The 13,457-nt window shown below is 42.0% G+C and overlaps 1 long non-coding RNA gene and 1 pseudogene across 1 annotated transcript; both read right to left on the bottom strand.

The window, feature by feature from the left end:
- Window positions 1-449: 449 nt before the first annotated feature.
- Window positions 450-7,208, bottom strand: LOC141281536 (uncharacterized; annotated as a pseudogene).
- A 445-nt stretch (window positions 7,209-7,653) lies between these two features.
- Window positions 7,654-13,097, bottom strand: LOC141281521 (uncharacterized). Its single transcript, XR_012335891.1, has 3 exons — window positions 12,240-13,097; window positions 11,203-11,289; window positions 7,654-7,755 (listed from the first exon to the last, which is right to left on the bottom strand). It is a non-coding gene; the product is annotated as an uncharacterized lncRNA (long non-coding RNA).
- Window positions 13,098-13,457: the final 360 nt, after the last annotated feature.

Here is a 13,457-nt window from a genome sequence, read left to right as displayed (position 1 = left end):
CTTGTGATCAACACAAAGGTAAAAAGTCATGTTTATTTTTGCATGTTGTCATTCGGACTTCTATCATAAAATACTACATATGATGCTAGAACATCTGTATCTCAAAACGGCTTTAGAGGGGGTATGGCTTAGCTAAATGAGATGTAAAAGAGCCCTATTGTCTCCCCCAGCTGTAAAGAAGAGTCCCTTTCGTCTCCATTTTCTCGGTATACGTTTTTCTGAGTTCCTATATTCAAATGGCCACAACTTCTCCAAATCTTATCAGATTTCCATGTGTTACACATCGTTGGAAAGCTTCAAAACTACACTTTCAGAATCTGTAAATAACTCAAAATGGCCCAGATCTGATTTGTGTCACCACTTTCCGTGACTGGTCACAATTTCCCTCTCTGACCGAGATAGAACGAGCCATAGCGGGACCTAAGCCTCGTTTCCTCCTCAGCGTCACTTCAGGGGCACGGCGGCAGCGCTGGTTCCAGCATGATCTTACGGGGACAGGGACCACGCAAATGGCAAGTTGTTGTGTCTGCTTTTCCCCACATACAGAGGTTTTCTGGGCTAGGCAGGACATCCTACACTGTGCTAATCAGGAAGGTTATGCGGTGCGGCACGCTTTGCCAGAGCTCTGTCCAGGTGACCTTGCGGTCAATGGCCTGCGCCCACCTGGTCCAGGCCCCCTGTTGCCCCATTCCAGCTGCTCTACTCGTCCTTCCTTCCTCCAAAGCAGGGCTGACCTCTTCCTGTATCGGCTGCATTTCTTCTTCCCCTTTAACTCTTTATGTCAAGGAGGTATTGGGAACATCTCCTAGCCGGCTCTGCCTTGGGCCATCACTCCCACAAGCTCTTTGTGCTGCAGTTGAGCCTGTGCATCCAGCAAAGCGGCTTGGGCACTCCACTTTCTCTCTGTTTTCACCAGCACTCCTTCCTGGGCCAACTTTGGGTCATTGGAGTACATCAGCACCTCACGTGCCCGAGTCACTTTAAACTCCTCTTCCAAGGATTTCAGAGGCAACTGGAGCATTGTGGTGTTCCCATAGAGGGCAATGTTACTGAGGCTCCTTGGCAACCATAACATCTCCCGAGACAGCTGCTGACCTTTCTTTCCAAGGTCTCCACCGTAGAAATGGGAACCTCATACACAAGTAGCAGCCAGAGTATTCTTGGCAAGATTCCATGTTGGTAGATCCATGCTTTAAACTTGCCGGGGTGGCCAGAACAGTCTATTGCTCTTAACCAGCTGCACAGCTCCTGGCAGGTTGACTGGACTGATGCGGAGTCTCTGAGGCTTCTGTCGAAAACCTTGCCCAAGCTTTTAACGGGCTGTTCTGACAGTGATGGTATCTTTGCCCCTTCAATGCTGAAATGGAACTTCCATGACCTTGCCCTTCTTAAGCACTAGCAACAGGACTTGGTCGGTTTGAACTCCATCCGAGCCCACCAGATGAGCTTTTCAAGCCCTTGTAGTATCCACCTGCCTCCTGACACTAACTCTGACTGTCAAGTCATCCATAAATGCTCTAATTGGCGGTTGGCGGACTCCTCCTCTACTTTGGGAACCACTGCACTCAGGCTCTGCCGATTTGACAATCATATTTATCACCACTGCAAATAGGATCACTGAGATGGTACAGCCTGTGATTATTCTCACCCAGTGCCGCTGCTAGCCATTTTGGTGCCCTAAGCATAATTCCTTTATAATGCCCCCGACCCTGAGAAATTTTTGTTTGTTTTTGCCAGTTTAACTTTTTATTACCAAACATATAACTTAATAGCAGAAAGTAAAATCTTCACAGCTTTAGTCAACACACACATTTGAAAGTGCAAACTTTTATAGAATAGCAAAATAGAACAAATACCAAACTTAAATTATCAAAATAATCAAGACATGTTTTTCCCAAGTACAATGTCACTTTAAATAAATTACATTAAATAAACATCAATAACAAGAATACTCAAAATTCTTAAATATTACAAAGATTTAGAGAACTAAGTGTCACAGTAATGTTTGCTTCATATCATGACATTTTATATTTATATATATTTAACAGTCAGGAATTGTTAGCCTACCATGTGCCGTGACTGCTAACATTAACTAAGTATTAACCACCGTCACGTCAAAATAAACCACAAAATAAACTAACTGCTCAATATCTAAAAAAATGTAGTAAAGAAAGTAACAGCTGCCGTCAGTTATTTGTAAAATGCATAGGAAATGTTTTACAGTAAAATCTCAATTTAGCTTGCACTGAAGTTATAACTTATAACAACATAGTTTGCTAACATTAATATCAGCACCGCAAGATCGAGGCGCATTACGATTAGCAGCAGCTGCAGCCCATGCACATTTCCCTTATTTAGGAATTAAACATGATGGACTTACCTGCAAGTGATGCACGGGCATCATCCCGCAGTTTCATCTTTTTTCTTTTTTCCGATCCTGACCCCTGCTGTCTTTTCGGGCCATTTCCAAAAGTTGCCTACTGACTGGCCGTTTCTCAATCCGAAAGCTGCAACCTGCGCGAGGTCTCATATGCAGGCTGCATACGTCATCAAGCCTGGTTTATTTTAGTTAACTGAACATTACATTAGCAATTCATAAGCATATTAAAACAATTTACGATTAACTAAGAATAATAGTCAACTTCATAATCGTTAATATTACGAAATAAGAACGTTTTGATGATGTATGCAGCCTAGAAATGCGACCTCTGGAGGCTGCAGCCTTCAGATTGAGAAACGGCCTCTGTCAAACTTTGTCAGGCGCCCGCGCGATCAACCGACACGGACCATTAAAGGCTGGGGGGCATACTTTCTATACTAGCGCAATTAAATTATCTCGTCCCCCCTTTTTTGTAACATTTACATGGATAAAAAGTGCCTAATAATATTTCTATAGACTAATGAAATTTTATCAGCATTATAATTTTTTTTCATTATAGGCTATTGTTTTGGTGCCCTCTCAGCACCTGGTGCCCTACGCACAGCGCGTGATGCGCGTTATGGGAGCGGCGGGGCTGTTCTCACCTGATGTTACACCTCCTGCCAAGACTTGCATCCTGAAATGGTTGTAATAGTCCAATAACAGATCTGCAATGTGATGTGGCACATGGTGCTTGGTCATGGTGGTCTGGACCAGCCTGTGGGGGATAGAGCCATATGCATTGGCTAGGTCTAACCACAGTACCGTAAGGTCTCCCTTATGTTCGCGAGCTTCCCGGATGAGCTACGTCTGTGTGTTCCAAGCAAGCTGGGACTCCAGCAATTCCTCCCTTTTGCACAGATGTGTCTGTCACGGAGTGACTGTATACCGGTGGATTGAAAGTGGTGGAAATAGTTCCGCCCGGGCCGATTTCAGTGTAACACCTGGCCGGTTCCGGACCATTTGTTTACGTTGTGCTTTTATGATTGCGTGGTGTGTTTTGAAGGAATACTGGATGTTTGGAGGACACAAAGAATGGAGCGAATTGGATATGCATTAGAACAGGGGTTCTCAACCTTTTACAAGCTGCCCCCCCCAAAGCAGGTTCATTGCAGTTGGGCCCCCCCACACCGATAGATAGATAGATAGATAGATAGATAGATAGATAGATAGATAGATAGATAGATAGACAGACAGACAGACAGACAGACAGACAGACAGACAGACAGACAGACAGACAGACATATAGATAGATGTTCGTGTGTATGGCTATGTTGACTTGCTTGAAATGGCGGAAAAGGTGGCGGTACTCTCTTTGCATTGTCAAATCATGACATTTACAGTGAAAACAAAACTTGGAGATATTGCTGTTTCAACAACAATTTATTGTTATTAATTAACAATATAAATGTATTTAAACATGTTTGTGTGAGCGTGGCTGCCTGCGTGCGTATTCTTTACAAAGACAACATTTTCTTTAAGTTGGTCATTAATAAACTTAATAGTCTTGAAGTTTGTTAAGATGGTGTACAACAATTGCATCTAGATGTTAAACAACCAAGAAAACAGCCCTGATCTTGTCTTTTCAGTCATATTTCGATATGGTTAACTTACAAGACAGCAAACATAGTAAATAACTTCATAAGAAGTAGGCCTACACTTGGGTTTTACAGTTCAAATCACTTACATTTTTGACGAAATATTGACTGTTTTGGTCTATTTTAGCAGCGAAAATAGATCTGATGAATCCAAACAAAAAATCACAGCATAGCGTGTCTCACAGCAACACTCAATCGTGGTTTGAATGATTCATTTATTTGAACAAATCGGTTGAGTCAAAGATTAAATGAGTGCGTTTACATGCACAGTCTTACGCCGATTATGCTTAATAAACTGATAACATGTGGGGTCATGTAAACGCGTAAAACTGTTTCTTTAATCGGGGAAAGCTCATAAATGGCGTAAGCAAAAACCGATCGGCACAGGTAGTTTTTGCTCATTACGCCGATTTCGCGTGGCATGTAAACACCTTAACCCGCTTTCTCCCGGTTTTGTCCATGTGCGCATGTCCCCGCATATGAAAGATGAACGTCAAACGCGGAAGTAAGCGCAAAGTTACGCATAAAAGTCTCCGCTGGACCAAAGCAGTGGGCAGAGAAACTGTGAAAATAGAAGCTCATGTTACAGGTTCTGAAGACCTGAGAAGAGATACAACTGTACAGCTTAAGACAGATATGCCGTTGGCTTTTTGATCGACTACTATGTACTATAGGCGGTGACGTCACTGCCTGCGAGAAAACTGATAATTTTCCAAGTACCATGTAAACGCAGTTGTCTCCATAGCCGGTTTATTGATTTGCATGTAAACGCATGAAAACAGTTTTCTATAATAAGCAAATTTTTGATAGTTATCCACTTATTCTGTGCATGTAAACGCACTCAATGACCCATTCACAAACATCCGTTTCATTTTTGATGAATCGGCTGTTTGAACGAATTGCTTGAAGGAACAACTCAATGACTCGTTTAATAAAACCACTTATCACCTGTATTTCCGCGCTCACCAGTCCAAACACATTTTTTAAAAAAAATCAGGAGTTATGTATATACAAAATGATAACTTTTGATGGCAGTAGTTTAGTGATAAAAAATGAAAAAAAAAATTCTGATTTTATTTTTTCCCTCCCATCCTGTAGTCACTCGCCCCCCCAACCGCCCCCCGCGATAGTGTCGGCTCCCCCCAAGGGAGGCAGGCCCCACCGGTCTAGAACCACTGCATTAGAAGAAGGAGAATGAAGCTAATCCGGTGGGTTAATGCTTTTGAACATTTGTCATGTGTTATGAGAAGCGAAGTGTGGATATTTAAAGGAAAAGTCCAACACTTTGGGAAATTTCCCCGTTTATATGTTACCACCAGTATTGGTGCTGTCTTCTTGCCAAAAGCCCATATCCTCATAAACAATGAAGGTTTTGCCTTGGGTTACTGTGAACTGAGGTGAGGACGACTGCTGTTTGGTGTGTTGATGCGTTTCCTTTGATGCCAATCTAACTAACAGTGTTTGTCTCCTCTCGTTGCTACCAGCCACTGGTCTGTATGTTTGCTTGTATGAAGAAGAGCCACAGCTCCGTGTTCTTACCTGCCTCTTTGCCTGTATGTGAAGAGCTAAAGTGCTGAATCTTCCATTTTATGTCCATCCGAGTTAATACTAGTGCACTCACTTGTGTGTCTTCTGCCACCAGCCTGTATGCTAAAGAACTAAAGCTCTGCACAGTCACCGGACTGCTCTCCTGAACGTCGAAGGGCTAAAGCCCTGAATGTTTGCGTGGACGTCTACCTGTGAGTGAAGAGCTAAAAGCCTTTTCTTCTTGCTTGTACGTCCTCTCCAGCCACCTGAATGCCAAAGAGCTAAAAGTCCTGTTTACTCACCTGCACGTCCACCTGTAAGTCAAACCCTGTGTACTCACCTGTATACCCGCCAGTACGCCCAAAAGCCAAAGCCATGTGCGCTCACCAGTATACCCACCTGTACACCCAAAAGCTAAAGCCCTGTGTACTCACCTGTATATTTGCCAGTACGCACAGAAGCTAAAGCCCTGTGTGTGCACCTGTACACTCACCTGCCCACCCAAGGATTAAAGCTCCATGTACTTGCCCGTATACTGAATTGCAATCCTAGGAGTTAAAGTCCTGTACCTACCTGTATGCCCACCTGTGAGTCGAAGAGACCAAGTTCCGAGTACCTACCTGTACGCCCACCTGCACGTCAAGGAGTTGACGCCGGTGTCCCGAGCCGCTCACTGTACGCTCCAGCCACAGAAGCTTTTTAAATATTTAAATTCCCCTTCCCTTTTCCCCTTTTAACATAAATAAAGCTTTGTTATAATTTTATCTCTTGTCTGTCTGTTCATTAGGGCGTTTCGGGAACTCCTCGGATGGAAATAAAGGGAGGAGCGTGACCCACAGTATCGGTGGTCCGCTCCGACCTGTGACATGTCTATGTAGTTGTTAGCTAAGAGGAAATTGATCAGACGCCTTGCTACTATACTTCCACACTCAGCAATGAGATTATTCTGAACTGATTGATCTTCTTGGATACTTTCTCCTTGGGGATCCAGACTCCCTCAGCAAATCTCCACTGTTGTGCCACCTTTTATCTTCTCCAAATGACTCGAATGATCATCCAGAGTCGCCTGAGTAGCAAAGGGCAGTTCTTGTAGACCTTGTATGGGATTCCACTTGGTCCCGGGAAAGAGCTAGATTGTGCCTTACACTGTACGCACAACCTCCTGGACTTCTTTCAACAGTGGTTTCCTGCTGTCAAACTCCTTGGTGGGGGGGGGTGTATCTACAAAAAATGCTACACTGACCCAACTCTTCCTCCTGATGAGGGTCATTATAAGTGCTGTGCAGATGCTGGTCGATTTCCTCTTTTTAACAGAGCAACTTTCCATAACGCTTCTGTCCCAGGGGCTGTTTAGTAAAGCCAAAGGGGTTGGAAATGAACAAAGCTCCCTTCTTGGATATCTCCTTTCAGCGCCTTCGCTGCCATTCTGCCCTGCGCAAGGTCATTAACCTTATCCTCAAGACAGCTGTCAACTTCTCCAGGGGATGGCATTGCTCCTCACTGGCTTCCTTGTGCTGCTTCTTAAGGGACTTCAACTCCTGCTGGATTTTGTGGATCTTTGCACATTTTTCATACAGTGAAAGTAAGCAGACCCCAAAACAAAGACTTTAAAGAGTTTGAATCCATACAGAGTTTAAATATGAAATCAATGTCACCTTCCACATTTTTAAAACATTATTGTGCCAAACAAACCTTGTAAATTGTTCAGTATTTAGTGTGCAGAGTTAGACCTTCAAGAATGATAAATGTCTTTATTTAATACAGAGATCATTACAAAATTACATTCAGTAGATTTTTATTTTCACAGCCGCTATAGTAAATAGTCAATATTTAAACTGTGCTACTCGATCATCACACTGGGAAAAGCATCAGAAATCTGACTCACCAGGTATTAATGATTGATGTGAGGGAGTGCTCTGCAATCTCTGATGGGACACTGAAAGGGAGTGTTGGGAGGGGAAAGAACAAGAACATCATTTTGTTTACCAGTTCTGGGGAAGGCACATAAGGACAAGATGATGGTTAATGACTTCTGTTTGCAAAATATGATATCTAAAAATGTGATAGCTTGTGACCATAAAAGCATCTTGCAGAACCTGATCAGGTGTTGTCTGTATTCTTCTGCTCGACGATGTCCTCATCTTGTGGCATGTCTGGTAGGTCAGTGTTTTTTGCAGGTACATGACTGAGAATTCTCAGCAGGAACCGGCCCTATAATGAGGAAATGGTTGAAAACCCTTGTTAAACAACAGCTGACATTTACATTTTTTTTGATTTACAAATTCCTTAAAACATTAAAGAACCTTTTGTTTCTCAAAACGTTATTTGTGGTAAAAAGTCATTTACAACGATGGTTCTTGTTTATCTATGGTTCACTGTTATAACTTATGACTCTGAAGGGAAAACTGAAATTTTCATAAGACGTTCATAACCAAATAAATGTTAAAAATAGTACAGAGCAAATATTTTCCAGCAATGGCACACAATCACATGCTAACCCCTTTAGTATAAAGTCGGAAGCGAACAGTATTAAAATTTTAATGTGAGCGATGTATAATGTTAAGTTTAAGGGTACAAATTAAATGGAAATGGAAACAGTGTTGCTGTGAAATATATAAGTTATATATTTTGTTTTTAACATTAAGAGTGGAGTAACATATCATCAGTGGGATTTCGGTTCTCTGGTTCACTGTTATAAACCTCCTCTCTGGGTTCTCTTGAGAGAAAAAATGGAAATTAGCATAAAACTTACATGGAGTTTATTGTTTGTATCTAAATAAAGGTTTCAGATAGTACAGTCTCAAATATTATTCAGCAAATATCAATACAATCTCAGAGACGGTGAGCAATGCGTCAAATCTGAAAACCACGCCCACCTGCAGGGGAAACAATCCATCCGTCTCCACTGACTTTGTATTGTGTGAGGCTGCCCCCTTGTCATTTCTGGCTTATAAAAAATGAAACAATGCCTAAAAGCTGCTATTTGAGAGGTGTACAGCTAACAAACAAAAACCAGGAAATAAGTATTTATAAGCTGTAAAAACTTTATTCTGGGTCATTTAGCTTGTTAGCTGTACACCCTGTTATTATTTCAAGATTTTAAATGTAATTTCAACATTTTAAATGTATAAAGATATATTTCAAGAATGCAATTATTTTGCCCACATAGGTGCTATGAGGGTCCCACATTTTCATCCCATAGGTGCTATGAGGGTCCCACATTTTCATCCCAAATGGGCAAACCTATATGGGACCTACACAGGGGCGATTCCAGGATTTTATAAATGGGGGGGCACAGGGGGGACCAAGAACCAGTCAGGGGGGGCCAATCAAAAAATTCAAATGAAAATAAATACTGTTTTAGAAAATATTAAGCATGGTTCTTGTGCAATGCCACGTGCTCTAATATAGATGGTATTAATTTTTTGTATTTTGCATGGATTAAACAACAGTTCTGTTCCAGAATAGTTCACTTTAAATAAATTGTCATAATTTACTCATCCTAAAGTTATTTCACACCTGTATGAGTTTTTCTTCTGCTGAACACAAAATAAAATATTTTGAAGAATCTTAGTAGCCAGAAAGTTGTTGAACCCCATTGACTGCATGTTATTTTGTTCCTACATATGAAGTCAATGGGATCCATCAACTGATTTTGGTTACAGACATTCTTAACTCTTTTCTTTTTTGTGTTCAGCAGAAGAAAGAAACTCATACAGGTTTGAAACAAGTTTATGTATATGACCATTTAAATTAAGTGAACTGTTCCTTTAAGTACATTGCGTGTAGCTGGTATTAGTTAACATTCTGACATATCAGGATTTTGTTTTTCTACTCTGTCTGATCTGACTTTCATTGTTTATTAGCCTATATTGTATTTTAACACAACTGAATGCTATTTTTTACATATTATCTGTTCTGTTGTCAGACAACAAGAAAGAGTTTAAGCTAGTGACTAACACGACCCAATAACACCTCGTGTTTTATCCAACCAGCTGTTACTTTATACTGCTAAAATCCTAATTTAAATGTGACATTGTCTGATACAATTTACATTGAAGAGCTGATACGAGGTGATTTCGGATTACCTGTGTGTCTCATGCAAGGTTGCTCTTCTCATCTGATTGTGTTTATGAGCGCTTTTAATTTTAAATGCGAGTGATAGTTTTATTGTAGATCGCGCATAGCAATTCAGCGCAAATTCAAAAATATCAGAGAATACTGTTAAGCGTGCGCGCGCATACCGCACCATAGGGAGGGAGAGAGAGAGCTCGTACACAGAGAACTGGTGTGTGTGTGTGTGGGGGGGAAAACACTAACCTTTCGTTAAGTCATAATACTCGATCAACCGTATTCTCTGTCAGTAACATCTGTTGGCTGTTAACTTTTACGTGAAAAGACAACAGAGGAACCCAGGTGGAAACACCGCCAACTTTTAACTCCCTCACTCAGTGTCAGAGAGGCACTGTCGAGGTTCCGCACGCAGCAGTGAGAAAGCGTGCACGCGAGAGAGAGAGAGAGAGAGAGAGAGGCGCTGCTGAGCGCTTGCAAAAGCACATGAAGCCGTTTTAAATAGTAAAATAAAATGTAAATGGTAATCATGGAAAATCTTTTTGATTTGTGCCAGTGTTGAGTCTGTGGCGGCTGTTGAGTCTGTGGCGGGGCGCCCTCCTTCTCGTTTGCACGAGTCTCAAATCAAACAGTGATTGACAACTGGTCCAATTGTGCGGTGGGTGTCGTGGTGTCTTTTTCCTCCTGTTTTAAAAACGCGCAACTACTGTGCTCGCTTCGCCTTCGCGTTCGAGCGAGTCTCAAATCAAACAGTGATTGACAACTGGTCCAATGGTGTGGTGGGTGTCTGACAACTGGTCCAATGGTGTGGTGGGTGTCATGGTATCTCTTTCCTCCTGTTTTAAAAACGCGCAACTACTCTGCTCGCTTCGTCTTCGCGTTCGCGCGAGTCTCAAATCAAACAGTGATTGACAGCTCTCTGGTCCAATGGTGCGGTGGGCATTTTCAGGTTGACAGTAAATCTAGCTGGCCCAATGAGATTGGAGGGGGGGCACCAGGGGGGGCCAATCATATTCCAAGGGGGGGCGGTGCCACCCCATGCCCCCCCTCTAGACACGCCCCTGGACCTACAAGGGATCCACATATATTGGCCATGTTAAGCCTATGGCCACATGGAACCCGTAATGATATGATAAGATCTCAAGGGCACAAGAGGGCACTGTTGTATAATGAATGTTCACACACCAGTAGTTGCTGTATGTGATGTTATTGTTTTCATTAAAGCATTACAGTCTAGCACTCAATGGAGTAAGTCACAGTCTCATTACATGGTCAGTCAGGAAAATTCAGAAACAAGACAGAGTTACAGATATAATAAGGGATGGTAACATATTTAGGGAAGTTCATATCGCAGCTATCCACCGAATCAAAACCCGTCAAACTGAGCGTGGACGCCTCAAGTTGTGAAATAAGAGCTGTGCTGTTTTAAGATGATTGTCCCATATCTTACGCATCAAAAGCCTTTACTGACACACAAAAAAAGATATGCACAAATAAAAAAGGAGTTGGCCGCCATCATGTTTGGATGTGACAAGTTCTACCAGTACCTGTTTGGATGGGCGTTCGAAGTTGAAACAGACCACAAACCTTTGGAAACCATAATGAAAAAACCCTTGGCCGAGACTCCACTAAGACTTCAGAAAATGCTCCTCAGGCTCCAGATATACAACATGACTGTGAAATACAAAAAAAAGGAAAGGAACTTTACGTGGCTGATGCCCTGAGCAGGAACTTTTTAAAGGCACAGATGATAATGAAAATAGGGATGATGTACAAACGTGTAGAGTGATGTGCTAACCCATAGCACCCGCCAGACTCCAGGAAATACTCAGAGAAACAGAGAAGGATCCAACCCTCACAGCAGTAAAAAGGTTCATCCTCCAGGGCTGGACAGATAAAAGATCAGAAACACCGGACGAGACCAAGGTGTACTGGGACTACAAGAGTGAAATGACAGTAGAAGATGGGCTGATATTCAAAGCCAACCAACTAGTGATACCAAACACCATGAGAAGAATGATACTGAATAAAGTACACTCAAGCTAAAACGGGAATACAGATAGCGAAAAACCTTCTCAAGAAAGCCAAAGCTGAAAAAAGAGACCCTCACCACACCCCTGGATGGACTTCCCTCACCTGCACAGCTGCTTATGGGCCGCAAAAAAAGACAAGACTGCCCACAGCACAAAAACTGCTTCAACCAGGAACAGTGGAAGGGGTGCGGGATAGAATGAGGGTCAACCAAGACAGAGCGAAACACTAATATGACAGAGGATCACGCGTGCTGCCAACCCTCAGCCCAGGAGACACAGTGAGGTTAAGAGAGGGCAAGCAGTGGAGACCAGATAAAGTAGTAAAACCGACACCCGAGCCACGGTCATAGTGGAAGCAGACGGACAGCAGTACAGGCGAAATACAAGAGAGCTCATCAAAACAGAGGAAGACACCCCTGCATGTACAGAGGGGAAAGGAGAGAACACTGAGAGAAAGGAAAGATGTTACACATTCAGAAAACCCAAACCCAAAGAAAGACTGGACTTATAACAGAGAGAATGAACTTAATGGAATTACAGATAATAGAGAACAGTTTTAACTCCTAACATTGTTATTGCCTTGCAGGTTACCTGTGAACGTTCTTCAGGTCTCGTTATAGTTGTGCGTAGGTCCTATGGCATAGCCATGACGGCGTAGGTTCGGCATTGGTTTTCATGTATACTTTTGCGTCGTCGTCCGCGTCGACCTTCAAGGATGAAGAAGGTTGGCAAGTTAACGCACAAACGAAGCAAAAACAGCAACTTGTTATGAATGATTTGAGAAGACCAGCAATGATGGAAGTAAATAAACAGTTTGAGTTAAATAATTCTTCAACTTGGCTCATCTTTGTTTTCACCGTAGCAAATGGAAGTACCCATGACACAGGTTTTTTACCTGATGGGAGGGGTTCTGGTGGACCAATAACAGCGCTTGCGGTCCGCGTAGAACTGACTGTTAAAAATTTTGCGAGGTGCACGTCAGGCTACGCAGAGGCTACGGAAAACCTACGGCATAGAATTTACGCACGACCATAAATCGGGTTTCACTTAAATAATGTCTTCCTGTATGTTACATTTATAAATGTTATTCCTTTACAGAAGGAAGTTACAGAGAGCATCCTGAGCTTTAAATGCTGCTATTGTAAGTTTAACTTTATGCAGTACTGTTGCCCCATATTCCTGTTAAATCACTTTAGAAACGGGGATATGTAATGATATGATAAGATCTCCAGGGCACAAGAGGGCGCTGTTGTATAATGAATGTTCACACACTAGTAGTTGCTGTATGTGATGTTATTGTTTTTATTAAAGCATTATGGTCTAGCACTCAATAGAGTAAGTCACACACTCATTACAGAACCCATGCTGCCTACATATAGGACCCACATGGGACCCACATATCAATTTTTTTACTGTTTATTTTTAATATACCAGCAAAATGTTTAAATAGGGCATGTTCATAAATATCTGATTAGATTTATGAGTGACATGCCACACATTACAACACAGTTGATGCTTAAGGTGTGAGTAATAAATCTTTTACATTCTTAACAAACATGTACTGCTTTCAATTCCGAACAAATAAAGCAGTTCTCATTTATACAATTTCCATTTGTCAGATGTCTAACATTGCGTTTAAGCTAAAAAAAAAAAATTCAGAATGTGTCCCCCGGGGTTCGGACTCATGCGTGGCAAACACAATGCTCTACCAATTTATCAAAAGCTCAGAACAGTAACATCAAGCAAAACAAAAACAAAAACTTGAAGAAACAAAAACATTTCATGATAAACTGAAAGGAGGCATTACTC

Source organism: Paramisgurnus dabryanus, chromosome 23 (genome assembly GCF_030506205.2).
Source record: "Paramisgurnus dabryanus chromosome 23, PD_genome_1.1, whole genome shotgun sequence".
Taxonomy (NCBI): Eukaryota; Metazoa; Chordata; class Actinopteri; order Cypriniformes; family Cobitidae; genus Paramisgurnus; species Paramisgurnus dabryanus.
The sequence above is the reverse complement of the archived record's forward strand: the minus strand, read 5'-3'. Positions and strand labels throughout refer to the sequence as shown.